Genomic DNA, 18,838 nt, shown 5'->3' on the forward strand with positions numbered 1-18,838 from the left:
AAGAATTCCTGTTCCATCTGTTTCATGAGTCACTCTGTTTCTGGTGTTCAGGCTGTAGGTGCCGTGGTTTATGTAGCCAAAACTGCATCACCCATGCACAAGAGGATAGGATCAGCAGGCTTAGCAAGAGCCTCAAGGCTTGCAGAAGTAATAAAAACATGTAGGGGGTCAAAGGGGGGGGGAGACAACCCAATAGGGGGACTGTGAATGCTAGCTGACAGGTGGATGGGGCTGGAATCCTGAACAGCAGCACTCACCCTGCAGTGTTTTGCCGCAGCTCCTGCTTTTGTATTCACAAAGCAAATCTCAGAATCCTTTAACAATTATGGCATTACTGATTGGTGTTTAAACAATCCAAGTCTGCTGTCGTAGTTAAGAACCTAGCCAGCACCTTGCAGATCAGACCGAGGTCTGCCTGGTCTAGCATTCCTTTGGAAGGATGTTGCTAGCAATCAACAAATAGGAGCTGTTCCAGATGCAATTGGTCAGTGGTCTGTGGTTTGCCTTTTTCTGTTGCAAAAAATCAATTCTCATTGAATTTGCTTCAAAGGGAATTTTTGGCATTACAGATTGCAGGAACAAAGAGCCTCAATTGATTAGGGATTGCAAGAGGGACAATAGCTTATATCCACCTTAACACACCCACACACCCACACACCCCATCCTCATCCAGAATAAGTGTCTTGCATTTGCAGTTTGTGTGTGTCAGAGGAAAACTAGGGAGTGCAGAACTCTGCAGTTAAGGTCATGTGTAGTTTCCAATTTTAATTGCAAATACCAAAATGTGAAATTTCCAGTTTTAAGGCCTGGGCAAGTTCAGACAGGTATACTATTTTTATATGAAGCCTATCTGAACTAGGGATGGAAGAGAAATTTGATCCATTTTGCACTGAAAGGCAAAGCTACCTAATTCACACATCCTGAAACAAGATGAGAACCAAAACACAGCCATCCTTCAAAATTCACACTTATCTGAAATTTGTGATGCAGTTCTCCAATCAAGCAAAGTTTACCAAAAACACTGCATATCAGGGGACAGTATGCATAACGATGAATGTATGCATGAAAATAACATACAAAAGTGCATTATATTAGGGAAGATTCTTGTAAGGAATGTATATGTTAGTCAAAATGGCATACAAATACATTAGGAGAAATTTGCCCTAAGATGCTGATGGATTTTCAAGAGGGCTTTTTGTTTTTTTGTTTTGTTTTGTTTTTAAATCACACATTGTTGCAAAAATGTGAAGAACTGGATTTAAGATTGTAAAATTAGAAACGAAGAGAACCGGAATTGACTGATCTTTCCATTCTTCCTCTAAATGAAGTTGGGTAAGGATCATGCCTGCCTTTTAGTATTTTGATTAGGAACTGAAGAGTTGGGGCTTCTCCATCTTTCATTCTTGGAAGACTGCAGGGACATACAAGGAGCAGCACACGTCTTTGACAATCCAGTCTGCAAAAATTGCCTGTGTGGTAGTCATTAAACATTTAATTCTTGGACCCATTGAAACAGACTCCCCATCCCTACTCTGCACACATGCACTCCTGGTCAAAACATTTAAATTATCTGTGAAATATTTTGGCTTTAGTGGAAATCAAACAAAAATGTAAACTTGGGAGTTGAAAGATATCTACTTGGGGCTAGAGGACATGTTATTCCTAGCGGAATATTTCTGTGGATTTTTAATTCTATGTTGTAATAACCCTGAATTTCTTACAATTTTGAGTACCCTCCAAATGGTATATATTTGCAGATTTCTCCTTTTCAGAACTTATACCACAATAAAATGTGTTGCTCTTTTAAGGTACTACAAGGTACTTTTCAGAACTTATACCACAATAAAATGTGTTGCTCTTTTAAGGTACTACAAGACTCGTTGTTTTTTGAAGAGTTCCCTGTGTTTAACAGGATTATTATTTTTTAATACTTGCATTAATATTCAGTAACTATGGTCAGGAACAGAAGGATGATCTGTGTCCTGTCTTCATATAAAAGGAGGAAATGTCCAGAGCATGTGCAGTTTTGCATTTTAACTCGCCCCAAATCATAGCACCATCACGACTGCCTTGATGGTAAATCCGTTTCCTTGGGAATAAACAGCATTTTGCTGTAGAAAAAGGTCGTGACTTTTATGCAAAGTAGTGCCAAATCTCTTGTTCTGCAAGATGGAGGTGGGCAGACAAACAGGTGGGCCAGTGGGCCAGGTAAGCTGCAGAGTAATAGGTGAGACAGAGCAGCTCCCCCACAACCATCCTGCTCTGATGTCATTGCCTGCTGCTTGCATCTTCATTGCACTCGACTGCTGAGACAGAAATGGTGTTGATAGTATGAGCAGCTGTGGCAAGAGGAGGCGTTGCCCAACCCACCTGTCAAAGCTGGCCTGCAAGGTGGAAATGATCCCTTGTCTAAGGGAATCAAGTGGTGGGGTTTGGGGTACTGGGAGGTGGAGGTTGGTGGAGCTGGGGAGAAATGTGAGCAGGGGCACAGCACCTAGAGCCCGTGTGCAACACCTCGTGCATTTGATGAAGTGCCATGATAAATTTGTCTTGATTTTAATGTGCTACAACGCTTTTAATTGATCTTACGCTCTCCTGCATTTAAGAGAATGGGAAACGCCCCTTCCGCCTTAAGATGATACCATGCAGGGCAACTTACATTTTTAAAAAGCTCAAACAGGAGATACAAAAGACAAAACAAAAGCTTGTCGCCCTACAAAAAAAGTATTTGCTATCCAGTAAGGCACATAAAGAGATGGGCTCCGTCAAACTTTATGAGATCAAAGACTTCTATGACTAGGGTTTGACCACTGAGAACACTTCTTGCCCTTTAGAACCATTTGTCTGTGTGTACACTAAAGCATGCAGAATCAACTAGAACTCCTAGGGATTCATTCCTCCACCAAGATCTCAAAAGTCAGACATGCTATTGGACTCTCAGATATGCAATTGGACTCCCAGGTCCCATCAGCCCCAGCCACCTTGTTCATGGATGAGAGAGATGCAGTCTAACAGCAGCTGGGGAAGCACAGCTTTCCCACCCCTGCTTTAACCAGATCATGGTCCTTGTAATACAAAGATCTCAAGGCTAGCCCCTGTTAAATTTGACTCTCTAGTAGGAGGATTGTTCAGAATCCTAGTCGTCCCCTTCTATTTAAAGCTCCCACCGAGTGTGTGTCGTGCTCCCACCAGCCCACAGAGCCTTGCTAAATATTGCAATAGCACACTAAAAACAAAACTGAGACCATTAATCTAACTCATAACACAGTCCTTGTTTCTTCTTAATAGTTAGGAACAACACAGCATCTTGAAGATGTACCTACCCTCTGTACACTGAATGAAGGCAGGAGGACAGCACTTGGAAGCAGTGATACACTAGTCCTGTTCAAATGGGGGCTGCTTATTTATTGCCCTCCCCTTTTCTCCCGCTTCAGCTGGTGTAGAGCCATGACAAATGGGCAGGGCCAACAAAGCCTAATAATAGGAGTTGGCACATCCCAAAGGCCAAAGGGGAAAAAAGGAGAGGAGGGGAGGAAGCATCCCACTGTAGGTACCTGCATCTGCAAATCCACAGGTCTGAAGAGAGGAACGTTTAAGCACAAGATCAGCTTTTCAATGGAAAAGAATGATCCACTTCAACTTGCATAATAGATGGTCTAAATAATGACACACACACACAGTGTGCTGTAGGATTCCAAACATTACTTTTGCATAGCTGTCAACTTTCCCCCTTTTTTAAGGGAAATTCCCTTATACTGTACCGAATAGGATTCCTAGCAAGGAAAGGGAGAAGTTGACAGCTATGCTTTTGGTTTGGTTTGCATTATTCTATAGGCCTCCTCTTTTTAATATATACCACAAAAATTCTCAAGTTCTTCCCATTCCCCAAGTTGTCCTCACCTTTGGTGAGATCCAGAAGAGCTCTTTTTCTGTTTGTTTCTTTATTTCTCCCCCTTATGTACATTTGTTCGTTTGATTCAAAATTAATTGAGGAGGGGAAATGGAATGGAGTTTCCTGTAAAAGGACATGGTTGGCTTCTCTCAAACTCCTGAACAGGAACCTCATGCTGCAACATGTTCTTGCAGGTCCTGCTTAAGAACACTTTCTTTTGAGTAAGCCCTGTTGGACTCAGTGGGGCTTCCTTCCCACTGCATAGGATCAGGACGCAGAAAGTGTTCTGGAAGAACCTCAAAGAGAAAGTATTGTGACTCATACTATAAATGCAAAAGGCACTGCCTTCAACAAGAGACTACTAGTCTTCCGATAATGAATGTCTTCCAGAAATCAAGAGGCAAAACTGTTTTCCATTGTTTGGTTAACATTAACAGACTACAGCTCTGGGTTCCTCTTAAAAATTACCTCACTATTTATTCTGGGTCTGGTCTGCAAATAAAACAGTTTCTATATATAAAGCAGGAGTTGTTCTTAGCTTACGTTTCCAGGCGTCATTTTCATAGATACAGGCAAAGTCTCATATTACCAGCGCAGAGAAGTCACGCCTGCTGGTGTGTAAGAACTGTTGTTGATTTAAGGCAGCTTCCCCAGTGACATTTCTCAAGAGCAAATCCTGTGGAAGAAAAGGAGTACAAATACTTTAAAAGTTTTTAATGCAGTTATGCATGTGGCTGACCTGTGAAGTGCAATGCATTCAGCTGGGTAAAGGGTCACCACTCTTGGGGGGGGGCCTGTTGGGGCCTTTGGGAATTTTAAGAATGGCTACCAGTCATGTAATACAATGCAAAATGCCCATAGTGGGATATGTAACATAACATAAAATGGCTGCCACACCTAAAAGAGCAGAAAAAGAGGGCCACACAATGGTGTGTGAGTACTCCTCATCAGCTATCCCCATCAGGTGGGGTGGGGGGAACTTATACTACCTCAGCTACCGCCATGTTTGCCCCAGAGATATGCTCTTTGCACCTCTCTTCATGTCAGAATGCAGACTCTCCAAGGGCCCCAATTTTCCAGGGACAGACCCAGATTTATAGAAGCCATCCTGGTTTCTGATTTGATCCTGGAATGTCCCGCTTTTACTTAGGACGTCCCGATTTCTGGGGTATTGGGGACAAATTCAAGATGGCAGTCAGAAGCTGCTCAGCCCCATAGTGCCAATATCTCTTCATGTGTGAGGGGGATGGCAGGTGTCCAGCACCTGCCCGAACATGCCTTGTGCTAACACTGGACTTGTCCACTACACAACTATTTTAGGGAAAGGTCATCACTCAGTGGTAGAGTATCTGCTTTGAATACAGAAGGTCCCAGGTGCAGTTCTCAGCATCTCCCTATAGGGCTGGGAAAGACTCCCTGCTTGAAACCCTGGAGAGCTGCTGCCAGTCAGTGTAGACAAGATTGAGTTAGATGGACTAATGGTCTGACTTTGTAGAAGACTGCTTCTGGTGTTCCTATGTACTTGCAAGTATGTCCAACTGGGAGCTCTGATGCAGTGACTGTGTAACTTAGCCTTACTCTAACTAGAAGCAGACTTGCAGCCCCACTCTGAATTTAAATAGGATTGCCTATAGTCCAGTGCATTAGATGAGATTATTTTATATTCAGAGACTGCTGATGGCCAGTTGCTGCAATCGCTTGTGTTCCTCCTTCTAACTATGTTGAGCTGGTCAAAAAAATGTGCCAATAACACTTTCTGTTCATATATTAAATAGATTGAAAAATGCCTCCCATGTGAGTGGTTACTTTATAATCTTTGTGGAGTTAGAACAGGGAAAACATCTTTGCTATTAATAGCAGATGGCAAGCTAAAAAGATGTGATAAAAGCTTCATAACTCATCTCTTCTGAACAATGTCAACCTGTCGTGTCTAACAGTGAAATCCGGACTGGGCCAGTTACCAACATCCTGACTGGTCACTATGAAAACAACTGCAGTCCAAGTTCATCTAGACAGCAAACTGGATTGAATTCACTCTGGATAAGTACTATAGCACCACTAGAGGAGTGACAGCTAAAAAAATGTTAGAGCTGTATATCCGAGGGGTAAACTGGGCTTAGTTTTCTCTTAGGATGCTTGTTCTGTTTTTCATTTTGTTGCTAGGACTGAGTGTTCTCTTCGTTTTGCTAAAGCCTCCATGCAAAGCCTTTCAATTCAGCTGAGAAAGAAGATATAAAAGCTGTTCATTAAAAAAAAAAAGTTTGGCACCAGAGTTGTACTTAAAGTAAACTAAACCTCAAAGTATTTGAACTTCTTTTCCCCTGGTATCCTGGCTGTTATAAAATGTATTTCCATTATTATCATGTTCCAGTGACCTGAGTGATACTCAGTTCTGCATGGATTTCTGCTACTCCAATGGGATTGCTCTTCCCTGCAGCCCCCCACATGTTGACCAAATCTGCTGCAAAGGCAGGGGTGGGGACCCTGCAGAACAATTTGGGGGGGGGGGCTGCAGAGGATAGAAGAGAGAAGGGAAATCCAGTCACATGTCATTGGATATCACTCTCTATACTTTCTTTTACAAGTATTTATTGATTGATTTAGATTTATTTGGAGCACCTCTTAACATTAATCAGTTGGCATGGAAGAATCTCATGCATTTTTGTTTCTTCAGTTTCTCATTTTTCCATTCCTACGTTTAGATCCCTACATTTCCATACATGGGTGTAGCCAAGAGGGGGCAGCTGTCCCTCATAATCAATAAAAATCAATTAAAATACATAGCAACCTGAGGTTCTCCCCCCCCCCAACAAAAGGCCTGCCCCCCCAACAAAAATTCTGGTTATGCCCATGTTTCCATACCAGTTTGCATTTTTTTCTTTTCAAGTTCCCATTAAAATTCTTCAGCCTTTTTGTGTGAATGTATCCTACTATATACTGTATACATTTTTATATGCGATTTTGTCTAATATACACATTTTTTGCAAAGCATTTCAACCTAACATGCATTTTTGTATGTTATTGTTGCTAATGTGTGCCTTTATATGCACATTTTACCCTAGCATGTGCGTTTTCATACATATTACTTGGCTGCAGAACTGCGTTGCAAAATTCTAATAAGCTAATTTCAAATGACAGTTTTGTCTCTGTTTGCATATCGTTTCAGAATTAGAAGTGCAGAATTAGACAAGTTTGCCTTCAGATGTGAACTGAATAGAATTTCTCCCCCATCCCTATAACCAGAGAACATTTTTCTTTTGATATCATTCCTTCTATTTCCAATGTTCAGGCTGTGAGCACCGCTCCTTGTGTAGCCAAGAGTACCACACACATACACATGAGTGGAGGTATCAGTAGGGTTGGTGGAACTCCAAGACTTTCAGAAATATTAAAAAATAGGAGTGGGAGGTACACCAAAAACAGTATGATGAAGATTGAGTCTGCTCAGTGGACAACAGAATGCTGAGTATTTTGTGTAGAAAATGAGTGGTGGTTGTTGGTGGAACGGATGGGATTCTAAACAGCAGCATTCCACACAGCAATACTTTGTTGCCTCTCCCTCTTGTTATTTGGGGAATCTCTAAAGCTGTGTTTGAAGCAAATATCCAGCCCTGTCTGATGTCTATTTATTCTGAGATATCTAATGTGGTACCCTCCAAATGTTCTGGACTACAACTCCCATCATACCATGACCATTGGTCATGCAGGGGCTATAGTCCAACATCTGGAGGGTTACTCCTGGAGTAATTAGAAACAGTGAAGAGTTTGCTTTTGTTGTTTCTTCCTCCTTCCCAACCTCTTTTCCTTCCGTGCTGTGTCTTTTAAATTGTAAGTGGGAGGTCAGTGACTGCTGATCGGTTACATTTGCAAGCCACTCTGGAAAATGTTTTCAGCTAAAGCACATGATTAAACACTTTAAATAAACAGGAGACACAGGCTTTCCCTGGCCACTAATATTGGTCCCCAGTGTCTTGTCTACTCCAGGTGGCAACCTTGTTGTCATGAACTGGCAGGAAGGAGGAAGAGGATCCTAGCGAGAGGTGTAGCTGGGACTGGGACACACCGGGGCAAGCTAGGGATGGGGAAGAAGATGTTGGTGTAGTAGGAAGTACTCACAAGGTGATGGAGGATGACGAGGGGATGGGGGCCAGTGCACAGGACCCAGTGCCACAGGACCCATCACCAGAGCCAGAGGGGCCCCTGTCCCCATGAACACAGTGGGCCCCTCTGGCTCTGGGAGCAGCAGAAGTGGTGCTCCACGAGACTAATGCAGGCAATGGTCCACAGCCCAGCTCCCTAGCTCTGGGAGAAAGTGTGTGATTCCTCAGCTGGAGTAGGCTTGGAACACTTGAGGGTCACATGCCACATCAAGCCCAGATGCTGCAATCAGCATGCAAGGTATAAAAAAGGCAGCATGTTGATGGCTCTTGGCTTTGATGCTTCAGGATCTCTGTTGGACTGCTTCGGGTTGGACATGTGGATTGACCCTGGTCTGGGGACTTGACATACTGACTTGCTTCCAGGTAGGCTAGGGGTTCAGGATACTTGCCTAATTAACCACCAATGGACCCTGTGAGAGCTAGCATACATATTGTTAGAGATTTGGAGTAAAGCCTATGAATTAGTAACTGCCAGGGTTTTGATTAATGCTTTGGGCCATGCTGTAAGATTTGGACTCTCTCCATGCAGACTGAGGGTGTAAATAGATGAGTAAATCCTATTTCTTAAAGCATGACAGCCTCCATTGTGTCTTCTGTTCTCCAAAGGGACACAGACCCTGTGTGAGCGTCTGAGATCCCATGTGCTCTTGCCATGGCTTGGCAGAGAGAGGGACTGGCACTGGGCTTATGTAACAATAATTTTGTAATTGATTCAGAAAGTGGTAACTGCAGCTCTAGAACCCAGGAAAACTTTCCATGGTCACTATGATCATGTAATCTTTTCATGGTTGCTATGACAATGAGGTTCTGAGCTAGTTTGACCAATTGTGAAGCAGGCTGGAGGTTCTGAACTTGCTCATTGACTTTTTGAACTTGACTGCAGGCAGACATCCTTTCAAGTTCTTGCTAGTTGGTCTCTGTTGCATCAACTTCAGTTCCAGTGTGGCTGCAACTGAGCTCATTGATGCTTACAAATCATGGAACTTGAAAGACTGCTCAGAGTGTTGACCATCCAGCCACAGACATGAAGGGAAAACAGACCACCTGTATCAAAAAAGTTGAGAGTAGATTCTGGCCCCACTGGGATGCCCAAATACAGCGCTAAGCTAGCCAGTCTCTCTCTCCTGATCTGGATGGATTCCTACTCTTTTGCACAATGTCCAAAGTGATGTCTTTGCTTCCATGTACCCATGCTTCCTACTGTGAGGTGCAAGATCCAGCTCCTCATTTATTATTCTTATTCAGCACCATCAACACACATTTACAGAGTTTAACAGACTTCTGTAAACAAAAATAAAAAGATCTCTCTGTCCCAAAGGAGCTTTCAATATAAATTATAAGGGTGGGAAGTCAACCTTGCCTGCTTACCCACCATTGGACCCTGAGCTACCAAACTTGTATTGATTCAAAAAGTGGCAGTTGCAGCTCTGGATTTGAGGGTAGTGTATGTTTACATGGTCACTGTGACAATTAGGTTCCAATCTAGCCCAGCCCATTATGAAACTAAGTGCAGGTTCCAATGTTTCTGATTACATTTAAAATCTCCTATAAACTTCTTCAGTGCAGGGAGAAGTTATATAGAAAATAATATATTCAGGATCAGGAGCACTTAAAACCTCCTGGACTCTCAAGTTGGCTGCCCAGCAACCAGAAACACAGGATATCCATTAGTAGTATTATCAGTGCCACACTTTTATCTAGTGCTTTTCTTTATGTGCTTTAAATGTATGCATCTCCTCCCACCCAACTTTTTTTGGGTAGTATTTGTGAATAAAAAGAAACAAAAGGACCAGGATGCTATACCATCTTTGGCAAGGATTAGAAAATGGGATTGCCTAATTAGATATACTCCAGGGTAAAACACTCATGGAACATTTCCCCATTCCATATGTATGGTTTCTTTTTCTGAGATCTAATAATACACCTTTTATCTTGATTTTGGTTTTGGAAACTGGAAACTGGCTCCATACTTTCTTTTGAGAAGCCCGTTTAGTTCTGCAATAAAGTCAGGTTATTTTCTTATGATTATTTTTGGAAAAACACAATTGTTAAGGACTTAAAGGAGACTCAATGGTAATACTTTTGTTTACAGAAATGCTAAACTAATCTGGCTGCTTTCCTCTGGACATTTTCTTCAAGCTCTTGCACATAGTTTGTCAGCATAACTAATGCTAAATTCAACTGCATTTTCCATCAGGAACACACCACTTTGGGGGTTATTTGGTCTGAAACAGATGTACAAGTGGGGATCTGTAACAAAATGCTTTGTATCCTAGTAGCTAAGATCCCTTCCAGACGTCCTTTTTATTGTGTATTCATTGTGATTTGTGCTCATCATGCTTTTGGGGAAGTAACACGCAACCCCACTTTCAATATTGTTTGAGCTTGTAAACATTTGGGGTGGCGACTCTGTTTCATTTCCAATCACTGCATATTCCATATCACATATTTTATTTTTAGACTTGCTTGTGCTATGCTGCTGTCCCTCCAGATAATAATAATGTGGTAGCACTGGGGAAACACTGTAGAAAAACCTAAAGCAGAATAAATCCACTATTATTGCATCCATCTCAATAGGATTTACCTCTGAATAAACATGGGTGGGGTTTAATTGCTGGTAACCAAAAGAAGTTCACGATCTCTTAGCCTAACCAACCTAAAATAAATAAATAAATAAATAAATAATCAAAGGGGAAGAACCCCAGCTCTGTGGAGGAGTGGGCAGGTGTTTAAAATGCAGTAAATACTGTTATAGAGGGTTCTTAAACCATAGAAATTTAAAAATGGTAGGATTTTGATTATTTGGAGTACTGAAGGGAAGATTGCAGGCGAGTGGGCAAAATACAGGCTAAGCTTGCTTTCCACCTGGGATAGAGGCATTAACATGACAAAAGGTGTTGATGGCCCACCTGAGAGCAATCTTGGGCCTGGGCAGACTGCCAGAGTAACTGAGTGTGAAGATAAAAAAATTCCTTCCAGTAGCACCTTAAAGACCAACTAAGTTAGTTTTTGGTATGAGCTTTCGTGTGCATGCACACTTCTTCAGATATCTGAAGAAGCATGCACATGAAAGCTCATACCAAGAACTAACTTAGTTGGTCTTTAAGGTGCTACTGGAAGGAATTTTTTTATTTTGACTATGGCAGACCAACACGGCTACCTATCTGTGAGTGTGAAGAAACAGGAAAAGAGTGTCTTTAGCAAGGTGTGCTGGGAACAAGGGGGAGAAAAAAGGGAGCGATTGATCTTGGGCAGACTGGCTGCGAGAGACGCCTTTGACTCCAGTGCTGCACTGCTGTGGGGAACAAACTCCTCTTGAAATGAACATGTAAGATCTGGACTCTCTCCATGTGGACTGTAGGTGTAAATATGTGAATAAATAATATTTCTTAAAGCTACAACAGTTTCTGCCATGCGTTAAATTTTCCAAGAGAACATAGACCCTGTGTTAGTGCCTGGAACTGCCTGGAATATTGCAAAGAGTGGGGGTGGGGGCATCCAACTTTTGTGACGGGAAAGGTAAGAAATGGAGGGTATAGGCTGGGTATTGGAGCTAAGCAAATAACCAACTCAGATTAACATATATGTCAGGGGTTTAGGAGCAGAGGCACGGGCAAGGGAGGAAACAGAGAGCGAAGGGGAGGAGGCAGAAGAAAAGATGAGTGATGACGACGACCCGAGATCTCCTAGTCTTTCCAGTGAATCAGAGGATTCACAGAAAGGAGCACCAGTGGCCAGGGCAAGGGGGGAGTCAAGGGGGGCACCCCAGGAAGATAGAGCCAGAGGGGACTCAGGGGGGAGCAGCTGGAAATCGGGACCAGCGTCACCGCCAGGAAGCAGGGAAGAGGAAGGGAGCCAGGGGGGAAGCGCTGGCAGCTCACCACAGGAGGGAGGGCATGAGTCAGGAGTGGCCACACCTCCATCGGGGAGCGAAGAAACGGTTAAGAGGAAAGTGGAAGGTTGGGCGCGCGCGCCAAGTTCAAATGCAGAGGAAGGCGGCGCAGTAAGCAGCCCCGAAAGGGAACCAGGTCCTAAAGCCCGGCGCAAGGAGGCAGGAGGGTCCGGGTCAGCGTCAGAGGAATCCCGGAAGGAAGAAGCCCCGGGGGGTAGAGGGACCCAGAGGAGGACAGTCAGGCGGAAAAGGTGGAGCAAGGCTAGGATATTAAGTTGGTGCACACGGGGCGGAGATTCAGACGGAGCTTCGCCGATCTAGCTACTAGACGTAGAGTTTGCGCGCAGCAGCGTGAGAATGGAAACTGTAATTCAATAAAGACTTTTACTTAATGATCGCTGGCTAGCGTGATCCTCTGTGAGCTAGGATCTTCAAGCAGCTCTGACAGTAAGCTCCGTCTCCCCATTGTGGGCATCTACAGCCTCGAGGAGGGGAGAGAAACAGGTGCCTACTAGCGAGCTCACGAACGGCAGACGACATGACGGCTGAGCAGCAGATAGAGGACCTCAGAAAAGCAGTGGCACAACTGAACGCCGAGGTTCTCGCATCCAGGAAGAGAGAGGAGGAGGCAGCTGCCGCCTGCAGGGATCTCCAGGTCAGGTTAGACGTGCTGACAAAGCAGACACCCCGGCAGGAGGGAATTGGGTTGGCGAGACGGACAGGCGGGCTGGTCTCTCACTTCGATGGGAACCTGCAACAGTATCCCAACTTTAGAGCCGACGTACTGTGCGCACTGCAACTGCTGCATAAAGACTTTAGAGATGAACAAGAGAGAGTGGGGTTCATCATGTCCCATCTGCATGGGGATGCGAAAGCATGGCTACGCAATTTATGGAGAGATAAGGATCCGGCGCTCCAGAATGCGGATGCCTTTATTAAAGCGATGGATGGGTGCTTTTTATCAAGTATTGACGTGGATCTTGCACGGAAGGAGGTGCATGGGCTGAGACAAGGGAGGGCCAGCGTCAGGCAGTATCATGCCCGCTTTTTCGCCTTGGTCAGTGCCCTGGAATGGGACAGAGATTCGGCTCCTGTAAGAGACCTCTTTTGGGAGGGGCTGCACAACTCGATTAAAGATGAGATCGCGAGGGGGGAGAGACCCCGAACCACCCAGGAGGTCGTTCAGAGGGCACTGGCAGTGGGGGTGAGGCTGGAAGGACGTCCGTGGAGCAAGGACGAAGGGCGTGGAGGGCGCGAACCAGCCGGGGGCCCCTCCTTCCTTCCCAGAGAAGCAGCGCGGGCGCAATCCACGCCTCCGCCAGGAGGAGGAGCCGAACCTATGGAGGTTGGAGGTGCAAGGGCTCAGTCAGCAACCAGAGCCCTAGCACCGGCAGCAGTGAAAGCGAAGCCTCCTAGAGGGAACAGGAAGTGTTACGTCTGTGAGGAACCAGGGCATATGGCAAAAGAGTGTCCCCAGAGGCCCCACAAGCTCACTGCAGCCTCAGCAATGGTGACTGCAGCAACGCAGCAAGGAGGACCACAGCAGGGAAACGACGCAGTCTGGCTGGAGGAAGAGGCACTGGGGCCCAGCCAGACGTGTTAGTGAAGCAGTCCCCAGAGATTTTACAGCCCGTGAACCCCCTCCCGCCCAAACCAGTAGTGAGGCTCACAGCATCTCTCCAGCTGCCCAATGGAATCACCATAGACGTGCCAATCACCATTGACTCAGGCAGCAATGCGGACTTTATAGGGCAGGACTTTGTCGACAGGCACGCTGTGCAGTTGCTGCCGGACACACTGCCCCTGCAGGTTGTCACGGTGGATGGCAGGGAGCTGCTCGGGGGGCAAGTGGTGAAGCAGACGCCACCAATGGTGATGCGACTTGGGAATCACAGAGAAATCATCAGCTTCAACGTCACTCAACTATCTGACACGCCCGTTGTATTGGGCATGAGTTGGCTGGACAAGCACAGCCCAACGATGGCTTGGTACCAGAGGCAGCTGACCTTCGGCTCTTCCTTTTGTGCTGAACACTGCATCGTGCCCAGGCAGGAAGGAGAGGAAGAGGAGTCACAGCTGCTGCTAGGCACGCTGCAAGCGATTCCCCACAAGTACGCTGAATTTTTGGAAGTTTTCTGCGAGAAGGAGGCAGACAGGCTACCCCCTCACAGACCATATGACTGCAAAATTGACCTGCTGCCGGGGGCGGCGCTGCCTAAAGGGAGACTGTATTCCATGTCAGAGGACGAACTGCAAGAACTCAAGGAGTTCATTGATCATAATTTGCAGCGCGGCTTCATCCGGGAGTCCAAGGCAGTGGGGGGCAGTCCCGTATTCTTTGTTAAGAAGCGGGACACGCCCCAAAAGAGACTCGTAGTGGATTACAGGATTTTGAACAGTGTGACTAGGCCATCGGACTTCCCCATGCCCCGAATTGACGACCTCCTCGCAAAGGTACGGAAGGGCAGAGTGTTCACCAAGTTGGACCTGCGGGGGGCGTACAACCTCATTCGCATGCGGGAGGGTGATGAGTGGAAGACAGCCATGTTCACGCCACTGGGGACCTACGAATATAGAGTTATGCCTTTTGGATTGCAAAATGGCTCCCACGTTTTTCAAGCATTTATGCATCACGTGTTGGCGGGACTTCTCTACAAGACGTGCGTCTGTTTCTTAGATGACATCCTGATCTTTTCGGAGTCGCAGCAGGAGCATGACAAACACGTCAAGGAAGTGCTGAGCAGGCTAAAGCAACATAGGCTCTACGCCAAGCTGGAGAAGTGCCAATTTGACGTGCCGGAGGTGGATTTTCTGGGCTACAAGCTGTCTGACAAGGGGCTCGCCATGGACAGCGCCAAGGTTCGAGCGGTGTTGGATTGGAAGAGCCCGCGCAACCGGAAGGAGGTCCAACGGTTTGTCGGCTTTGCGAACTTCTATCGCAAGTTTATCAAGGGCTTCGCGATGCAGACGGCGGCCATCACTGACACGCTTAGCTCCAAGAAAAAGAAGTTCATTTGGACAGAGCAGGCGGAGCAGTCCTTTCAGGCACTCAAGCGTCTCTTCGCGTCGGAAGAGCAGCTGCTTCATGTCAACCCCAGCAAGCCGATGAGGGTGGAGACAGACGCTTCGGACAGAGCCGTGGGGGCGGTCCTGCTGCAGAAAGACCCGCAGGGGGTGTGGCGACCGGGAGCGTTTTACTCCAGGAAGCTCAGCAAGTCCGAGCAGAACTACACCATATGGGACAGGGAGTTGCTGGCCATTCACGCAGCGTTCAAGGCGTGGAGGCACTTTCTGATCGGCGCCAAGCACACGGTGCAGGTTTGCACGGACCACAAGAATCTAGAGCACTGGCGCACGGCACAGTTCCTGAACCAGAGGCAGATACGTTGGGCTGAGTTCTTTGCGAACTTCGACTTCCGAATAGAGTATGTCCCGGGGGACACCAACATCATGGCAGACGCTCTCTCCCGTAAGCCACAGTATCTGGAGGACGCAACACCAGCGGCCGCCATGCACATCTTCGCACCGACAGTGTGGGCGTGCGCCGCGGCGACCGTGGACCTAGAGGCGGTGCGACGAGCGTTGCAGGGGGACTCCTTCGCACAAGCAAAGATGGCAGAGGTGCAAAGGGGCAAGGCAGCGGCCGACGGTTTCCAGCTAAGAGATGGATTGCTCATCCGTAAAGGGGCCATCTACGTGCCGGGAGACGAACTTCGAGCCAAGGTGCTGCAGCAGCTGCACGACGCGCCCACGGCCGGGCACTTTGGCAAGGAGAAGACGGTGGAATTAGTAGCCAGGGATTTCTGGTGGCCTGGAATGAGAGGGGAGGTCGCAGACTACGTGGCGAGGTGTGACACCTGCCAGAGGGCCAAACCAGTGCACAAACCGCCGGCCGGACTGTTGGAACCGCTGCAAACTCCGGTCGAACCTTGGGAAAGGGTGGCCCTGGACTTTGTCACGGATCTGCCCAGCTCAAGGGGCAAGACGGCAGTGCTGGTGGTGGTGGACCTGTTTTCCAAGATGGCGCATTTCATTCCGTGTGCTAAGGTGGCCACGGCGGAGCAAACCGCCAAACTGTTCATAGACCACGTGTTCAAGGTTCACGGTCTGCCACGGTCTATTCTGTCCGACCGGGGGCGGCAGTTCATCTCGAATTTCTGGCAGAAGCTGATGGGCTTCCTGAACGTCAAGATCAACCTGGCGTCGGCGAGACACCCGCAGACCAACGGGCAAGCGGAGCGGGTCAATGCCATCATGCAGCAGTACCTGAGATGTTATGCAAATCAACAGCCTGCGACGTGGGTGGATTACCTGCCGCTTGCCGAGTTCGCCTACAACAACACGAAGCACGTGTCCACGGGGGTCACGCCGTTCTTCGCCAACAACGGGAGGCACCCCAGAACCTTCCCGGGACTGGAAAGAATGGGGGAGGGGGAGCCGCAGACAGCAGATGCGTTCGCGTCGGAGCTGCAGGAAGTCCACGATCAGCTGAGGCGCCACCTGGAGCTGGCCAAGCACGCATACAAGGTACAAGCAGACAAGCACAGAAGGGTTGGAGAAGAGCTCCACGTGGGAGACTGGGTTTGGTTAGCAGCCCACGCAGTGCCGGCCAGGTCGTTGGCCAAGAAGAAACTAGGGCATAAGCAACTGGGGCCCTACCAAGTCGAAGAGCAGGTCAACCCGGTAGCTTTCAGACTGGCACTTCCGGAGGGTTCCAGAATGCATCCGGTATTCCACAGATCGGTGCTCACTCCCTACAAGGCACCGCACAGGTTCCAGGAACCCGGAACGGCGCCGAGTCCGGCCAGAGACAGAACAGGGCACGCGGGAGTGGCACAGAAGGAGCGCATCAACGAAGTCACGGAGATTTTGGACTCCAGATGGGGGGAAGAGGGGGTAGAATACTTTCTCGCCAAGGAGGGCACCCCGGCCAGTGCGAACAGCTGGGTGCCGGGCTACGCCTTAGACGAACCTCTGCTCAAAGACGAGTTTCATGCCCTCTTCCCACATAGACCTATGCCAGCAGACTTTTTCGACGACTGGCTTTTCACGCCCACGCTTTCGGCCAGCACGTTCCGGGGGTTCGACTCGGACGAGGAACCGACACGAGACGTCCGTTCCCCGGAGGGGTCACCCTCGGGATCCGCCTCAGAACCCTCGTATTGGTGGGACGATAGGCCAGAGGAGCAGTTCCGCAGAAAGTGGCTGGAATGCTCAGGACGAGCAACGCCGCCAGGAGGAAGTGAGGGAGAGACGGACATGGACATTTTCGGGGACGACCCTGGTTTCGAGCACGGCGGCACAGAGATGGAAGCGGAGGTGACCGTCGTCGACGAGAGCAGGGAGGAAGACCCGGGAGAGTTCAGATGGAGGCCCGCCACGGGAAGCGACCGATATCCGACGTTCGTCCCTTTGCAACAGCAGCCCCCAGCTCCAGCACCGGAAGGAGGGGAGGGGGGAATGGGGGGCTTCGAGGGGGGGATGGATGTCAGGGGTTTAGGAGCAGAGGCACGGGCAAGGGAGGAAACAGAGAGCGAAGGGGAGGAGGCAGAAGAAAAGATGAGTGATGACGACGACCCGAGATCTCCTAGTCTTTCCAGTGAATCAGAGGATTCACAGAAAGGAGCACCAGTGGCCAGGGCAAGGGGGGAGTCAAGGGGGGCACCCCAGGAAGATAGAGCCAGAGGGGACTCAGGGGGGAGCAGCTGGAAATCGGGACCAGCGTCACCGCCAGGAAGCAGGGAAGAGGAAGGGAGCCAGGGGGGAAGCGCTGGCAGCTCACCACAGGAGGGAGGGCATGAGTCAGGAGTGGCCACACCTCCATCGGGGAGCGAAGAAACGGTTAAGAGGAAAGTGGAAGGTTGGGCGCGCGCGCCAAGTTCAAATGCAGAGGAAGGCGGCGCAGTAAGCAGCCCCGAAAGGGAACCAGGTCCTAAAGCCCGGCGCAAGGAGGCAGGAGGGTCCGGGTCAGCGTCAGAGGAATCCCGGAAGGAAGAAGCCCCGGGGGGTAGAGGGACCCAGAGGAGGACAGTCAGGCGGAAAAGGTGGAGCAAGGCTAGGATATTAAGTTGGTGCACACGGGGCGGAGATTCAGACGGAGCTTCGCCGATCTAGCTACTAGACGTAGAGTTTGCGCGCAGCAGCGTGAGAATGGAAACTGTAATTCAATAAAGACTTTTACTTAATGATCGCTGGCTAGCGTGATCCTCTGTGAGCTAGGATCTTCAAGCAGCTCTGACAATATGTATTTGTAGTCAAGTGAAATGGCTATTTGATTTTAAAAATAAAGTGCCCAACATTTACAAGACACTCCTTTGGATTCCATGACAAAAGAAATACAGGATATAAATGTAAGTAAATAATAGCCTTGACCACTATGCTTTTAAAAATTAACAACCAAACAACCCTTAGTTTTGTACAGTCGCTATCACAGATAAGACAGCCACTGATCTCTGGCAAGGTCTCAAACCCCTTTGTAACATCTGTGTGACAGGAAGGAATTCATTAGGCACAGCATTTCCTGGCTCAGTGCTGGTTAACAATAGGAAAATTTTGCTGCTTGAAAGTGTTCTAACCACATAGATTTATGAAAATATGAAGGCTGGAGGAAAATTTCACCTTTAACTGCACTGACTGTGGATTAAAACAGGAAGGGGAAAGAGGAGGCAACTAATTTGCAGTATGTGACCCTGAGCACGGGCAGGTTTGTAGCACTTTTGAAAGATTTGCGGCATCTATTTTTCTGCCCTGAAGCAAGGTCCTGAGGCCACCAGAGCATCTGCTGCAACAGGCGAGATTCAATGCCAGCCCTACTCAGAGGAGACCCATTGGAATTAATGGACACAGCCCATTAATTTCAGTGGGTCTACTCCTGGTAGGACTGTTGGCTACACA

General features: G+C 47.7%; 1 protein-coding gene and 1 long non-coding RNA gene across 3 annotated transcripts in view; one reads left to right on the forward strand and one right to left on the reverse strand.

Moving 5' to 3' along the window:
* Window positions 1-202: 202 nt before the first annotated feature.
* LOC308573424 lies at window positions 203-18,826 on the reverse strand. Its single transcript, XR_014002084.1, has 4 exons — window positions 18,563-18,826; window positions 10,637-10,708; window positions 4,436-4,568; window positions 203-1,411 (listed from the first exon to the last, which is right to left on the reverse strand). It is a non-coding gene; the product is annotated as an uncharacterized lncRNA (long non-coding RNA).
* The window catches only part of MRTFB (myocardin related transcription factor B), a 120,164-nt gene continuing 109,637 nt past the window's right edge, over window positions 8,312-18,838 (forward strand). The window contains exon 1 of one of the 2 annotated variants that reach the window (XM_081170321.1): window positions 8,312-8,415. The gene's annotated coding sequence lies outside the window, so the exon portion shown is untranslated. The remainder of the gene's footprint in view (window positions 8,416-18,838) is intronic. The other variant, XM_081170320.1, reaches the window with a different exon arrangement.

This window comes from Podarcis bocagei (genome assembly GCF_964188305.1).
Source record: "Podarcis bocagei genome assembly, chromosome: 14".
NCBI lineage: Eukaryota > Metazoa > Chordata > Lepidosauria > Squamata > Lacertidae > Podarcis > Podarcis bocagei.